Here is a 16,262-nt window from a genome sequence, read left to right as displayed (position 1 = left end):
AAACCATATCTCTCTCAATCTCTCGCTCTCTCTCTCTAGCTCTCTCTCTCTCACTCTCTCTGTCTCTCTCTCTCTCTCTCTCTCTCTCTCTCTCTCTCTCTCTCTGTCTCTCTCTCTCTCTCTGTCTATTGCTCTCTCTCTCTCTAATCTGTCAATCCCTATCTCTCTATCTTATCTGTCTGTCTAATAATGAACTGTGAGTATTACTAAATATGCATTCAATATTTATCATACCATATACAATATAATATATTATAATTTACCAACAAAGCAACCAAACAGGAATGCCACCCCTGGTATAGACAATGAGTAACTACCACACCACAAATGGCCCACCATTACCCATAGGTGGTGCTACAGGCCACGCCCTGACGCACAAAGATGCAAGGCTTTCTGGAATAGGTGGGCTGGCCAAGGCCCCACCCTTCACTCCTTGGCTTGAAGCAAAGACCATTGTGGATCTTGATGGTATTGCATTTCAGATTTGGTATCCCATTGGTAAGTCTGCAGCATGGATTTTTCTATACAGTGACAATTTGTGAAGAATATACATTTTTCAATGGTTCTCAATGTTTTGGAAGAATCTGCCATTGCTGTTTTTGTGTTTTTTTACATAACCAAGTGTTAGATGTTAGACAAGCGCCACTGCCACACAACACATAAGTGCGGTTGTAGTGGTCTTCATAATAATGACCGTTATGACCAATAGGGCGCAGCAGAGACTCAGTCATGACCTTAATAAGCCAGTTGCAGGTGCAGCTGCATTACTGTAATGGGCCAGCGGCGAGAAGGTTCGTAAAGGAAGGTAGCATGTGTAGGTCATGACTCAATTAACGAAGTCTTGTTTGTTGTAACCCATTGTGACATTTAAGTTACATTAAGTTACTTTGTAGCTATGTGATCTTTGCTTCATTGTTGGTACCGAGATGGCTTCAGCTCTTCACAAGTGGCCTATTGCAATGTCCCACTGCAAACAATACATTTATGGGATGTTTATTCTCTTACTGGACAGATCAATGTGCTCAGAATAAGTGTCCAGAACAGTGCATGTTGGCTGGCGAGCATGTCTATTTAAGAGCGATCTCTTTGTTGGAAATAAAGGGAATTCATAATGCATAAAACAATTAGCTTCAAGCTGTCAAGTTCGGTGTTAAGAACGAGCATGCAGGCTACTGGCAACCCATTTAACGTGCGTGCTTCACATGTCAGTGCTCATCAATGATGCCTTATGTTCAAATAAAAACCCACTTTAACTGTCACCGTGTGAATACGCATTGGGAAGGGGGGGGGGGGGGGGGGGGGGGAGTTCATGCAAGGAATACAGCACGCTAAATATCTAATGGGACGTGCGTAAAAGGCGCTAACGTCGCCCCTTTCACTCGTGCGCTCGAGATTCCCTGTACACGCTCGTGTGGTATCTTTTGAAGCGTTCCCACGAAGTGTACATCAGGCTCCTAGCAATATATCAAGAGACACGACCTAAAATACTTGTAGTAAGTGTGTGGTCCATCGAGCGGCAACGCACAAGCGCACGGACTCACCAACTGAGGAGACGCATCGGGAGCCAGTATTATCTCAACAGACATATCGGAGAAGGGATCTTTTTCAAACTTCAATAATTTGTCCAGGTCTCTAGCTAATCATCACTGACTGAGCATGAAGAAGACGGCAAATTCAGGTATGTCCGTATTATTATTATTAAAAAACATTAACGGTTTTATTTTTTATAGTTTTTTATTTTAAATTTTGATATCCTCACTTGATATGTATCGGCGTATTTGGTGCTTTCTTCCTATTAGGCTACTCTCCATGACTATTATCAACCTTTCTCCACATGTTTCTCTTACGTTAAATATACCTATAGAACTAGATACAATAATTAATTTGTACTGGCGTAGAAAGGTCTCTTAAAATCAGTTTATTCTGTAAATTAGTTTCCTTTTTTAAATCTAAACTTAATTGTGCAAGTGTGTAGTGTCCTTGGGGAAAGCCCCAAGTTTTTGTATCCATTAAGGGCAATCTCGTTATGCATTATCGTCTGTCCCTTCTATCCTCTATGTGGATGTGCTGGCACCCCCAGGCTAGATCTATTAATACACACCGTACACACAGTTTGTGTGGGTGTGTGTATGCTTGTGCTAAAGTGTGTTTGTGTGTGTGTGTATATTTCCGTACATATGCGCCCTCGGATGCGTTTTGCACGCATGTACGTGTGTGTGTGTGTGTGTGCATATGACCACCCCTGGCATGGCCCAGAACCCATCTGCTCTCCCTGCTCCAGCCCCCTCTCCCTGGGCGAGGGAGCACGGTGGATCACAGGACATTCTGAATTGGACACAAGCTGAGGCCTCTTACTCCTCATTAGTGTTTGGGATACAGGCTTGATAATCATCCAAAAGCCCAATCATTTCTCAATAATCACTTTAGCCTACTCACAGGCATACGCTGACACGGCCACACCATCCCACAAACACACACCAACAACCCCCCCCCCCCACACACACACACACACACAGTATCACACACACAGTCTCATACACACACACACACACACACACACCCAGCCACATACCTCTTGCAAGTTCAGTCATGTCTCATGACCCATTAGGGAGATGGCCTTTTGGTCTTTCCCACCTCCTTGTGGCTGCGTCTGTCTACAGGGTCGTCCTTCTCAGGAGTTGTCACTGTTTGTCAGCCTCTCTCTCTCTCCTTCCCTCTCTCTCCTTACCTCACTATCTCCTTTGAGTGCAATGGGTCTTAAAATGGAATGGGAAGTGTCACTTGTGCCTAAAAGGTGTGTTAGATATGGATGTGCGTGCTGCACTAGGGGTGGGAAGACACCTTTGACCTCCTCTCCCGACAGAGATCTAGTTAGGCCCCTAGGTTATTGCAAAAGATCTATGGCTGTCTTGTACTCCATCTCCAGCGATATTCTGTCCTTTAGGAATGTCCACAAAGCAGAAGGACGTCCGTTTTTTTGGTGGCTCCCATGGTCTCTAATAGACTAGAGGGGTGCATGCTGGGTATTTTCGAGTAACAACCCTGCATGAGATGAAGCCCAGAGTGCTTCTCTCTCTCTCTGTCTCTCTCACTATCTTTATGTTCCTCTCTCTTTCCCTCTTCAGCTCTCTCTCTCCCCTTCTCTCTTTCTCTCTCCCTTTCTCTGAACCGCACTCCCCCCCCCCCTCCCATTTATGTCTCTCTTTTCCCCACGCATGAGGAAACCCAGTCAACACTGCACTGCACTCTCCTCTTAATGCTGTGGTCGCTTTAAAACACGTCTTGTCCTCACGCTGAATAGGCTCTTTTGTGGCCAATCACGTCGCTCTCGAGGCAGTTCTGAATTTGTTACCCTTTCCAACTTTGATAGTGACCTCAATTCAATGTTGACGTCGCACTCTGGAGCGGACAGTGGTGCTTTTGGAATGCAAGTTTCTCGAAATTCAGTTGAAACGGATATTTCGTACTTTTGAAGAGGTCGAATAAGAGATTGTAGGGTCTATTTGACTCTTATCGCAACAATTGATTTCCTTTAGTTTCATATTCAGTTTCTACTGTGGTTGAAAATGGCGCCCAACCTAAATTGTGTGTTATCAACGACTTGTTCCACTCATCATAGTATCTGTGTGTTTTCTTAAAGGGTATTGTCAAGTCTTGTTGGTGAACGTGAGGGTTTAGTAGACACCAGAGGGAACACACTCAGCACAGCCAATAGGAAGAAGTAACTGAATTTGACATCATAGTGCCCAGAGCCCCCCCCTGACTGGGTTCGGCTGGGGGGACACTGTCGGACTACATCTGACCTGCCCCTATAATCCCATAGATGACACATGGGATGTCAAGTTCCATTCCTTTTGGAAATGCAACACAATTGTCCTAGCATGAACATGTCACTAGGGGTCTCTAGACTTTGGATTAGACGGCCTCACACAAGGTTATTAACAGCGTGCAGGCTATCATTCATCCTCCTTCTCTCCCACAGAGACAGGTCCCCATAGTCAGCCAACAGATGAGGAGAGTCAATACTTCTCTTTATTTCTCTGCAACAATGGTTCCTCACAGCTCGTCCAGATTCTCCGGGTGTGAATCATACAGCGTTTGGCCCGCATTCAGTAAAACCCTCTGGTGCTAACCCTCCCTCTACAGATACCAAATTAGCATTTGCTCCAGATGAGTATCAGCTTAAGTTTTTACCCCTGTTCCCTGCTCTTAAACTCATCGTTCCAGCGAATAGATTTATCCTCCCCTGAAAGCGAGTATCTCTCACCTTTTGGTTTCCGCATATTAAGAGCACTGCACAAAAGCTCCCTGCTTAGTTTTGACGGATTTGTGAAGAGACTTAAGTCAGGTTCTCTGAATTTGCTCTGAAACTTCCCTGAAAGTATGCGAGACTGCTTTCTCACTGGCCTCATTTTCAGCTTCCCACAAAGAGGAAGTGACTTCTGATTTATTATGCTCAATTTGCCTCTCGTCCCGGTCCCAGATCCTATCAGATTAGGCTTGCCGCCCGTGGCTAAGAATTCGACTTCGTCAGAATAAAAAAAACGAACAACGTACTGCCTGAACGCCGCTTGCTAGAATGACATCATCGTAGTGTGTCAGAGTTCAGATATAAATAGTGTGCCGCGATGCGTTTTGGGGCGGATGACGTCACTGTTGAACTAACACTCCCCCCATCCCCCCCTTCCCCCCCCCCAACATACAGAAGAGAGCGGGCCGTGTCACATGGACTTACTGTGATGTGGAGCCTTCTAGCAATAATGATTCCCTGCCTTCGTTAAAATAACACCTGATGTTCCCAGCAGATACCCACGGCATGCCTTATTTAACGGGGTCGTTGTTGTCCAGAAAATGAGCTTATGAACATCAACGCACACGTGTTTCGTGTTAAGTTTTGTTGAGTCATCGAAACGGCGGAATGTGTTCTAACGTATCATTAGTCTTGTCAATTAATAGTTGCGTGTTATCCCGGTCATGAGCCACGGATAGAACACTTCACTCTCCCTGCTCATTTGTTGATCTGGGAGAACTACATCTAGAGATCGTCACAGAGCTCATGTGTCAAGGGCCATCTCTCTCTCTTTTCTCTCTCTCTCTCTCTCTCTCTCTCTCTCTCTCTCTCTCTCTCTCTCTCTCTCTCTCTCTCTCTCTCTCTCTCTCTCTCTCTCTCTCTCTCTCTTTCTCTCTCCTTTTCTCTCTGTCTCTCTCTCTCTCTCTGTGTGTGTATGTGTGGACTGTCTGGGTCACCGGTGCAGATTTAGACATCAGGAGCCCGGCATGCTGATTACAGGGGCTCAAAGCCACAGAGAACCACAGGAACTCTCTTTTCCCTCTCTCTCTCTCTCTCTCTCTCTCTCTCTCTCTCTCTCTCTCTCTCTCTCTCTCTCTCTCTCTCTCTCCTCTCTTTCTCTGTCTCTCTCTCTCTCTCCCCCCCCCCTCCTCTCTCTCTGCCCTGTCTCTGTTTCTGCCTCTGAGTTTTGTGTAAACTGTATCTCTTCCACTCCCTCGTTTTCTCCCTTTCTGTGCTTCTCTCTTTTTATTTTCTTGGTCTAATTCTCGGCCTATCTCTCTCTCTCTCCCTCTTTTACCATCCCATGAGTATGCAGGATCCAAAATGTTTGTTGTGATGTAACTGGGGGGATAACTGGCTGTTTCTGCCCAAATAAATATACATTTTTGAAAGTAAACAAAAAGTATTTTGCCGTCCTTCCATCTCTTATTGTGACTCGATGCAGTCCAGCGTGCCGGGACGGAGGTGTCCCTGACCAGGGACCACTGACCTGGGGCCTGTGTTTGAAATCAGACAGGCCTTCTGGACCGAATATATGAATAAAGAAAAAGAGAGACACATTGAGACAATAAGGGAGTGAGACAGGGAGAGACAGAGAAAGAGCAAGAGAGACAGACAGGCAGATAATAAGATGGTGAGACAGACAAAGAGACTAAGATGGAGAGAGAGACAGAGAGACTAAGCTGAAGAGAGAGAGACAGAGAGACTAAGCTGGAGAGAGAGAGACAGAGAGACTAAGACGGAGAGAGAGACAGAAAGACTAAGATGGAGAGAGAGAGACGGAGAGACTCAGATGGAGAGAGAGAGAGAGACAGAGAGACTAAGTCTCCCTCAGCTGCAGTGGAGCCTGGAGACTGTGAGGATATCCCATTGGAGCGCACTGGCTGCCAGCTTCCTGCCCCCACTCTAATGACTACCTTATGGTAGGGAGACATCCAGCTGAACAACCACAGCCTGGCTTCGGACAGACACAGCACTTTTACAGCTTCACATACGATGGCGTCTGAAAGAAAGATCAAAAAATCAAACCTTTAATCCCCAAACATATTTTCTTTATTTCAGATATTTTGGGCGGATTGGTTGTCAGTTGAAGCTGAGAGAATGGGGTTTTTGGATTTGGTTGGAGATGTTAGCCAGGTCACCTTGTTTGTTGTTGCTGTCCGGTCTGCATTGTGGTTTCAGGTGGGGCTGTGTTTGTTTGTGTTTATGGTGTGAGTCTGTTAAATCAGTTTGAGGGAGTGTTCGAGGCCAGAGGGAAGACTGGTGCTAATGCTCACTCAGCTACAAGAGGCTGTGAATTTCAAACTTTATTTGGACAAGCGAATTTATGAGCTCAGAGGAGTACTTTCATACACTGTTTAAATTCCTCAATCATTTGAGGTAAAAGAGAATTCCTGGTGCCAGAAAAATATCAGACGAGTAGCATGTTTTGGACGTTCTGAATGTGTTGCTATATTTACGTGGGGAATCAAAACAAGTCTCTCATACTTGACTGTCCGTGAACCAAAGCATTCCTGAATTCCAAAGTCTGCACCCTAGGTCAATTACCTTCCTCACCCTTGGCAGGAAATGCCAAGGGAATGAGTGAGAACCAAGCAGAGGCTCTGCTCCAACACCCTTAAACCGTATCCTTCCCTCCGCCCTTCCTTGAAGTAATCCCTCACTAGACTTAAAAGACAGGGTTGGAGTCAGTTGCAACCCCACTGCTTCCTTTCTACCAGTCTATCAATGTTCATTCATAAATGTCAAAGTTGGATACCAGGACGCATCTCCACAGTTAACTGTGCCGCTCACAGTGCTGGAGCTCCACAATATAGTCCTCCCCCCCATCCCCTCTCCTCTGCGCCCCTGGAGTAGGTCACCCTCAGTGGGGTCGATCCTGCGGACCATGTGGCCGCCATCAGGAGAACCGGAGCTAGGACGACTGGATCAAATCAAGGCCGCGTTATCCTGCCATTAGGCTAACGTTCCTCCCGTGGTGTTTTGTAGGTGGATTTGAGCCCAAAGTAGGTTGGTTTGCAACAACAAAAAAAGCGAGACGTCAACCTTCCTCCCTGTAGTTGATATTTGAACTTGGGAAATGTAGTCCAGAGTACTCCCCCCCCCTGGTCTGACAGAGGCCACTGAGAGGGCGAGGATTAGGAGAGACCAATGGAGTTCCTCCTGCACCGTCCGTGTTACTGTTGGAGGAGGTGTGTTTGGCAGAGAAGAGAGAGAGTGTGTGTATGTGCATCACAGGTCTGTGTATGTGCATCACAGGTCTGTGTATGTGCATCACAGGTCTGTGTATGTGCATCACAGGTCTGTGTATGTGCATCACAGGTCTGTGTATGTGCATCACAGGTCTGTGTATGTGCATCACAGGTCTGTGTATGTGCATCACAGGTCTGTGTATGTGCATCACAGGTCTGTGTATGTGCATCACAGGTCTGTGTATGTGCCTGGGAGAGGCAGACATGCTTGCGTGTAGATGGGCCAACGTGTTCCGCAGGAGCGTGCCGGCGTGTACCCGTGATGATGTACGAGCGTGCGTGCGCGTGCATCCCAGTCCCCCGAGGCCCCTCCCCCAGATGTGCAGAGGCCAGATCCCTCCTTTCCTCCTCCTCCCTTCGACTGTTATCTCTGCCCCTCCTCCTCCTCCCTTCGACTGTTATCTCTGCCCCTCCTCCTCCACACACCCACACACACACACACCCACCCATCTTCCCCTTACCTTCTCCCCTCTCCCCGTCCCTCTGCTTTTATCTTTCCTCTCTGTTCGCCCTCTCCTCCTTTGTGCGTGGCCGGGCCCTAGGCATGTCTTTAGAGAGGGCACGCGTGGTGGCACAGCCTCGAGGCCGTTATGCAACCAAGTGTAGCATGTTTGAGTCACACGTCCGGCCATAGGTCATGTCCGAAAGAGACAGCTTACATTATGCCCCCTCCCCCCTCCCTACCTCGAAAGGCTCAACGTTCATCACTGAATGTAGACTGCTTTTTTAAGGCTGTGTGTGTTTGTGTGTGTGTGCGTTTGTGTGTGTTTGTGTGTGTCTGATTCTTGTGCTTGAGCACACATGTACACGTGTATGTCTGCCGCTAATGCCCATCTGGCCGTCCGCACAGCAGCATGGTTGTGTGTACGTGTGTACGTGTGTACGCACGTGCGTGTGTGTTTGTGCACAGCTGAGTGTGTGTGTGCTTACAGGATGTACGGTCATGCGATAAGAATCTGCCTGGGTAACGCAGACAAAAGTGTGTGTGTGTGAATGTGTGTGTGTGTGTGTGTGTGTGTGTGGTGGGAGGACCGGAGTGTATCCAGCAGGGATGATGGAGGGGAGGTGGTGAAAGGTATGAGCGAGGCAGCTCCACTGTGAGCAGAGAGAGAGAGAGACAGGCGGAGCTGCGATGCTTGTATCCATGCTGCCACTAACATGCTGTCATGGTGTGTGGAGGAAGAGCTGCCTGAAGCACAGAGGGAAACAGGAACTAGCCTAAAACAGCACGCTCCCATTTAGGATCTTACATGGCTGTCCTGTTAGTCATCAAGTGGAATTGGAAGAAGTCAGTTCAAGCACAGTGATATTATTTTTTGTGTGTGTGCGCTCATGTGTGTGTGTGTGTGTGTGTGTGTGTGTGTGTGAGTAAGTAATTTGGACTCAGGCCAAAGGGTTTTTTCTGGTCCGGGCAGCTGAGCTGTACTGAGTTGCTGGGTAGACCTCCAGGGTTTTTCCCTGACATTTGGTCCCCACTTCCCAAAAAGTTAATTAAAACTTGAGAAGAGCAGGAACTGGATTTTAAATCATCTTTTTGACATTAAAATGATGTTGGTGTGTGTGTGCGTGCGCATGTTTTGGCGTGTGTCGCTTGTGAGTATGTGTTTTGCGTTTGTGTTTGACTTGACCCTGTTACCGACGTCACAAACGTCTGGAGACTGAGTGCGAGGCTGTTTTAGCCAGGGGTGCAGACCACTGGCCTCTATTCTTAAAGCATCGTTGGGTAACAAACATCCCGCTTCCATACCGCTGAACTCTGCATCAAACAGGTGCACGGTCATCCACGTCAGTGACTTTTAATACCTTTATTCTTTATTGATACACATGTCGCATACACAATTATTTACACACACTCTCACACACACACACACACACTCTTTTGCATCCTTGTGGAAATCTCACTCATGACTGAGCAGTAGGGGTTATCTGCACCCTCAGATCCCTTTGAAAATAAACTTGTTATCTGGTATCTGTGTGCCCCTCCTGCACACGCCGTGTGTGTGTGTGTGTGCCCTGCCTCTGCTTCTCTTCATTCCTCCACCAATGACGTCATGCGGGCCCCTGGGCATGTGGGGGAGTGGTGGGACTGTGTGTGTGTGTGGGGGGGGGGGGGGGGACGAATGCTTCATTTCTTTCAAATGGTGTGCTAAACATGAACACCTTCTGTTGACTCACTTTTCCTCCCATGTCGCAACACAGCCATTTCAAAAGAGGAAGATACCAAGGCAAGAGGGTGGAAAAACCCAAATTGCAAAAGTAAGGTTGAGCTTATTATTATTCTGTTATTGTGCAGCAATAACGGAACCACCACACAGCTGAAAGTGGCTTTGGTTGGAGGATGTTGTAGAAAAAAAAAGCTCCCAGCTCAATCACTTACACAAACACACGCATTCACTCACTCCCAACCCGGTCCTGTCATAAGCAATATCAGAGCAGCCCAGATAGTGAGAGGCGTCTGTCATCGGACCAGCCAAGACAAACACCAGGGCGTATCGCGTTGTCCCCATCCCTGTCCTCACCCCCACTCTCACCCTAAACCAAACCAGCCCAGGTCACATCCTATCTAAAGTTCTATACTGCATAGTGTTTAGCCTATATTAGCCTGTTAGCCTGCTAGCGTTTGTCAGCTAGCGGTTAGCTCAGCGATGTTAGCTAGCTCTGCAGGATGTGCGGAGGAATGGGAGGTCCTCATGAGACAAGAGAAGACGTTGGGTGTTGTAACATGGACCCCTATGCTATCTTTCCATATGCACACACACACTCACTCACACTTACACACACAAACACTTGTGTGTTGGTTTGGGCATTTCTCGCCCAGACGGCGGCTTGCTAAGTGGCCCTTGACCCTGTCGAAGTGTAAGGTGGGAGGGTCAAAGTCCCCCTACCCTGCAGGACCAGGGGAGGGTGTGGAATGTTCTAAACCTGTTAAGTGACTCCAGTGTTTGTTTTCATTGATTAAAACACACTACATGAGTCTCCTTAAGTCACTGAACTTCTCTCCTGTTCTCTTCAATTTCTCACTTATAGGTCATGGTCATTTAAGGTCTTTGCTCTGACAGTGTTGGTGTGTGTGAGTGCGGTTGTGTGTGGGTGTGTGTTGTGTTGTTCGACCCTCCAGACCTGACCAGTGGGTTATTTTCCAGAACTTGGAGTCACATGGTCGTAGGTTTCATTTCAAAGACACAAAGCAGCCTCAGTGTCTGGAGAGAGAGAGAGACAGAGAGAAACAGAGGAGAACAGGAAGAGAGAAAGAAAGAAAAACAATAGAGAGAGAGAGACAGTAAAACAACAGAGAGAGAGAGAAAGAGAGAGACCTCCACATGACCAGCACATGGCCGTTAACGCCGCGTCCACTCGTCATCATGACAGACTGAAGACATTACTGCGAGAGCTGGGAGAGGAGAGGAGGAGAGCGTGAGCAAGGAGAGGGGGAGGCCAGTGGGAGGGGGACCCGGTGACTAAGTCAGGGAGAGACGGAGAGAAAGGGGAAGTCTTTGGGAGGGAAACCAAGCTGAGAGAGGGAGAGGAGAGTGAAGAGAGAGGAGAAGTTACATGTGGCTCTTTGAAGCAACGTCCACATTATGGAGCGAGACAGAATAGCCGGTAAGAGTCCCACTAACTTCAGTTTCTCCTCACTTCCAGGACTTTTTGTTGTGAAAGAACGTTCTCCCCCACCTCTCTCTCTCTCTTTCTGTCTCTCTCTGCTTGAACTTTAGGACTTTCAAGGTAGCCGTCTCTGTTCTGTCTAGAAGCAGTGATTCTGGGTCTTGTTTGCTGTAGAGGGGCAGTAGACTGAAGGTTGGGCCAACCCATTAAGTGGTGTTCCTGTGTGTGTGTGTGTGTGTGTGTGTGTGTGTGTGTCTGCGAAACTGTCTGCTCACCTAGCTTATTTGTAATGAATTTTGTAGAAAGAAAAACCCTTCCGTTTGTGTATTTCCTCTCGGTGTAGCAAAGTAGATGATCTTTCTGATTCACTGCGATTGGGTGTTGTTTCAAGTGTTAGATATGAACTTCCCCTTCAACTCCACATAAGTGATGCTACGGGAAAATAGTGGAAACAGTTGGAATGGATGTTAAAATAGATACAGTGAGTAATAATCTGGATGCTGGATGCCGGGTGACCGCACAATTTAATGACAATGATTCACTGCAGACTGTAAGGTTTGTGTGTGTGTGTATGTGAGAAAGAGGGAGACTGCTAGTGCTCGTGTTGTAGTCACATTATGGACAACAAGCTCGATTAGCCTAGCTGTCGTCAACCGAACTCTGACAGAAGCATCTATTTCGAGTTCCTCTGAAGGATGAGCTTTGCGTCAGTCAGAGCTAGCACGGCTGACAGTGAAACTTGGTATCTTCTCTTAAGGGACCCGTCGCACGTGAGTGTGTGTTTGCGTGTGTGTGTGTGTGTTGGTGTATGTGTGTGAGGAAAGTCGAGAAATGCCAGCCTGTGTAAATGCGTGACGTGAAGGCCTTCAGGACGTATGCGTGTGTCCCCTGAGATAACTTTACCTCAGGACAAGGTCATCTGCACTGTCGCCCTTTTCTAGTGTCGCAACCTCAGTTCCTTCATAGTGTCACGACGATCTCTGATAACTCATCTCTAAGAATAAATGTTTGTTAGATTGACTGGACCTTTGGTGGATATTTGGAGTTTTCTCTGTACTCGCTCCATATTGGAGCTAAAAGCTGGTATTTATGTGATAAGACGGCTTATCTAACAGCTTGTGTGGATTAGGGCTTGGACATCAAACTGAGCGACAGTCTGCAAATTAGCCTTCATCTCGTCAGATGGTTCGGCTGCGTGCTGTCGGGATTTCTCCTGGGTGAAGTTCTGGATCTGCCCACTGGGGGGCAGTGCGGACTGCTGTGCGGATTTCCCTCTCTTTCTCCCTCCTTGTCTCTCTGTGGCAGCCGACCACCATTTCACTGACTTCTGTGAAAAGTTCCATGTGGATGATTCATATTTTGCAGACAGAGAGATTGTCTTTTATGGGACGCCGAGGAATCCAGGCCGACATAAGGGGGGAGGTGAGGAGGACGCGGAGGACGAGAGGTGTATGAAGAACCTTTCCCCCCCCTCCCGCCTCCCCCCTCCCCACACGCGCACACACATCCACAATCCAGTAAGTCCAGCGTCCTTCTACTTTCTGGTCCTTTCCATCCTCATCCCCCACCCACCCCCACAACCCACGTCTTGCTTCGACTCGGACGAGTCCCCGAGAGAAGCTTTAATCAAAAGAGCGACGGGTTCTCCGGTCGACGGAGGGGGGAGACAGATGTCACCGTGACCGCGTGTTTTCTCTGCGACTGCATCTCCGTTCTGGCTCGAGCGAGTCTCCGTAGGATCGGGGTTTTAATGTTCGGCGTGGACCAGGGGGGCTCCATATGGTCAGCACATTCAGCTGTCACCGCTGACAGAGGACTGGAGAGGATGTCTTCCTCAGTAGGGGAAAGGAGAAGCGATGTCTCTGGAAGTCAGAGAAGACCCAGACCGACGAGTCCTTAACCCCCCCCCCCCCCCCCCCCCCTCGTGACGTTGGTGCCAGGATGGTCGTAGTTGGCCTCCATGGTTCCGGATGATGCCGGAATGCTGAGGACTGTGGTGGGTGGGGACTATAAGAGACCAGGGGTCCGTAAACAAACATTAGGTTTGGGAACGTATACAGGAGGCTACAAAGCACTTCAGTCGTTTCTAAAGTTCTCCCGCTTTTGCATGAGAACCCTTTGGTGCTCTAGGCCCAGAGAGTTTTAGATTTAGAGAGTTCTAGCCCCAGAACGTTCTGTGTGGGCAGAGTTGGGGTAAGGTCCGACCTCTCTTTACCAGCCATTTGATGGAGATCTTCCCTCGGAAGATATTTGTGTTTTGGCGTGTGATTCCACGTTTCCAGAATTGCTGATGTTAGCAAGTCCCCTCTACCCAGCAGAGTATCCTAGGTCTATGCACGCCAAACAAAACACTCGCTAGGCACACACACACGCACACACACTCAGGCTCTTCACACGCATACATGAACAAGTCCACGCAAACGTTTTTCTGCGCTTTACAAGCAGACCATCGCCAAACACTGTCCTCAAATACTGTCCTCAAATACTGTCCTCAAATACTGTCCTCAAATACTGTCACATACTTGGGATGTCAATGAATGACCATGCACAGTGCAATGAATCAAATGGAGTCATTATTTTAGGACCTAATGATTAGATGATTATGCTAATTTGAACTGATCTTCTTAAAAAAACTTTCGACAAAGTAGTTGAGACAGGTTTAACACTCTCTCTCTCTCTCACATACACACACACGCACACATACTCACTTTCAAACACACACGCACACACGCACACGCACAGCTGACTCTGAGCAGGAAGTGGCAGCGCTCACCGTGTTCCATAAAAGGATGTCCTCTATGACTCAGCTTCCCTTCGTCCCTCCACACCAGCTATCTGTTTGGCTCTGCTATTATTATTTCTCACATATGAACCCAGAGAAAATCTGCCCGGATACAGAGGACTGGGGAAAACCGATTGGGCAGGGTTGACGGAGGCCCCACACCTTCGGCAGAGAGAGATATTTAAGGAAAGTGCTCCTTGTGTACTCTTCAGTGTCAAGGTCACTGGGGGTTAAGCCTTACAGATGCCTCTCTATCCAGGGGAAGATCATGCGATGATAGGTGGTATTGGCCAAGTGTGTTCTGTTCTGTGTGGTCTAATGTTGACCGTAAATGCGTGTGAGGAATAGATGCCATGTGTAATGTAGGCGGCCTGTTTAGTGTATGGAGCCATGGAGCCTGGCCCGTCTGGGTTTTTTTACTAGCTTTACCTGTTGGTCTGCAGAGCAATCTCTCTCTCTCTCTTTCTCTCTATCTCTCTCTCTCTCTCTCTCTCTCTCTCTCTCTCTCTCTCTCTCTCTCTCTCTCTCTCTCTCTCTCTGTCTCTGTCTCTGTCTCTCTCTCTCTCTCTCTCTGTCTTTCTCTTTCTCTCTCTATGTCTCTCTCCTCTTTCTCTTTCTCTCTCACATACACACACATGGTGCAAAACACACATACATACAAACACACACACACACACACACTCACAATCATCTAGATCTAAATCAGACCTGCATCAGTAAAGGGGGGAAATGTCACCACCGATTCCACTGAGTAATAGTAAAAAGAACGACAACGTTTGACACAAAAGAGCACCACACCATTCAATCCAATACCGTGACAAAGCGCTCCCCTTTTCAGAAACCAAACCCACGCGGGTGTCCTGTCATGCTCTGGCTGGAAAATATTGAACGTGTGAACAGCTGAAAGCTTTCCAACCATCTTGCTATCCACTAAGGAGATGATATACACAAACCAGCGGTGCATTTACACCAACAACATCCAGCACTTGAGGAACTGTGGGCTTTGCACCCTCTCCTCTGATCCTGAAGAGAATTGTTTTGGTGTGAGGTTTGTATCCAGCTACCCTCCCAGGCCTCAAAACACTGTGTTTACAGTGCTATTTCAGGGGATACTGATGGACACACACACACACACACTGACATCTATACTTTTTTCTCTCTCTCTCTCTCTCTCTCTCTCTCTCTCTCTCTCTCTCTCTCTCTCTCTCTACCTCAATCATGCACACGCCTCTCTCTCTCTCTCTCGATTTTAAAAACACACTTTCTCTCCTGCGCACATATGTCCTCCACCTCCAGATGTTGTCTTGGGCCCCCCCCCCCATCCTTCTGCCTGGGATCCACCCCAAAGCGCGGAGCCCTGTTTAGATAAATATATACTGGCTTGGGGGAGGTGTGTATTCCACGCTGTGTGCTTTGCTTTAATTGAGGACTGGGGCTGTGTGGCATATGGTTTACAGTTCTGCCCACTAGGCCTGGGTACAGGGAGAAAGGGGGGACGGGGGGACGAAGCCCAGATAACAGGCATGTGCATGAACGCACGCAAATACTGCCAAAAATCCTGTGTGCGCACACACACCCCCCCCACGTACACACACCCCCACGTACACACACACCCACATCCATCTGTCAGCATGGAGGATGCGTAGTACATGCCTTGTTGTGGGGCTGCGTCTCACCACCACCCGGCAGTGAAGGCAGAGGGGAAACACGCATTCCAGCCACACACACACGTACGACTAAAACACACACACCAACACACGTGCGTACACACACACGTACATGCACGGCACACATGCACCCACAAACACACACACTAACCCAAGCGCTCAAACACACATACACACCAACACACCACACACACATTGTTCTTACACTGCTGCTAGTGTTTAGCCCCACTCTGGTCCTTGTCCCTGCACACTAGTCTAAGCAGGGAGCCAGAGCAGGGAGTAAACAGGCAGCGCTGTTCTCAACTCACCTCGGAGGTGTCAGGGTCAGGGGCGCCAGGTGGGCTTGGACTCCCACCGAAAAATTCACTGGCGGCGCAATAAGCCGTGTGATTGGTCTATATGGAGGGGTGAAATGTCCTGATTGGCTGTACCGGAGGGTGAAAATGTGGACTTCCTGTGGGCCTCTTCTCAATGCTAGCTTGTCTGGCTCCAAACAGGAAGCCAGTTACCGTGGAAAAGCTACTCATTCATCGCTAATTGCAGTGATATCGCGGCTATTGCTCTGTTAGCGTTGAGTGCTAGCTGAAGATAAGCAGATAAGCTAATAGCACTCTCTGAGGAAATGGCAGATGCTGGTGCACAAAAACCAAGGACAACCTCAGCTC

The sequence above is a fragment of the Hypomesus transpacificus genome, chromosome 21 (genome assembly GCF_021917145.1).
Source record: "Hypomesus transpacificus isolate Combined female chromosome 21, fHypTra1, whole genome shotgun sequence".
Lineage (NCBI taxonomy): Eukaryota > Metazoa > Chordata > Actinopteri > Osmeriformes > Osmeridae > Hypomesus > Hypomesus transpacificus.
Note: the sequence above shows the minus strand (reverse complement) of the source record.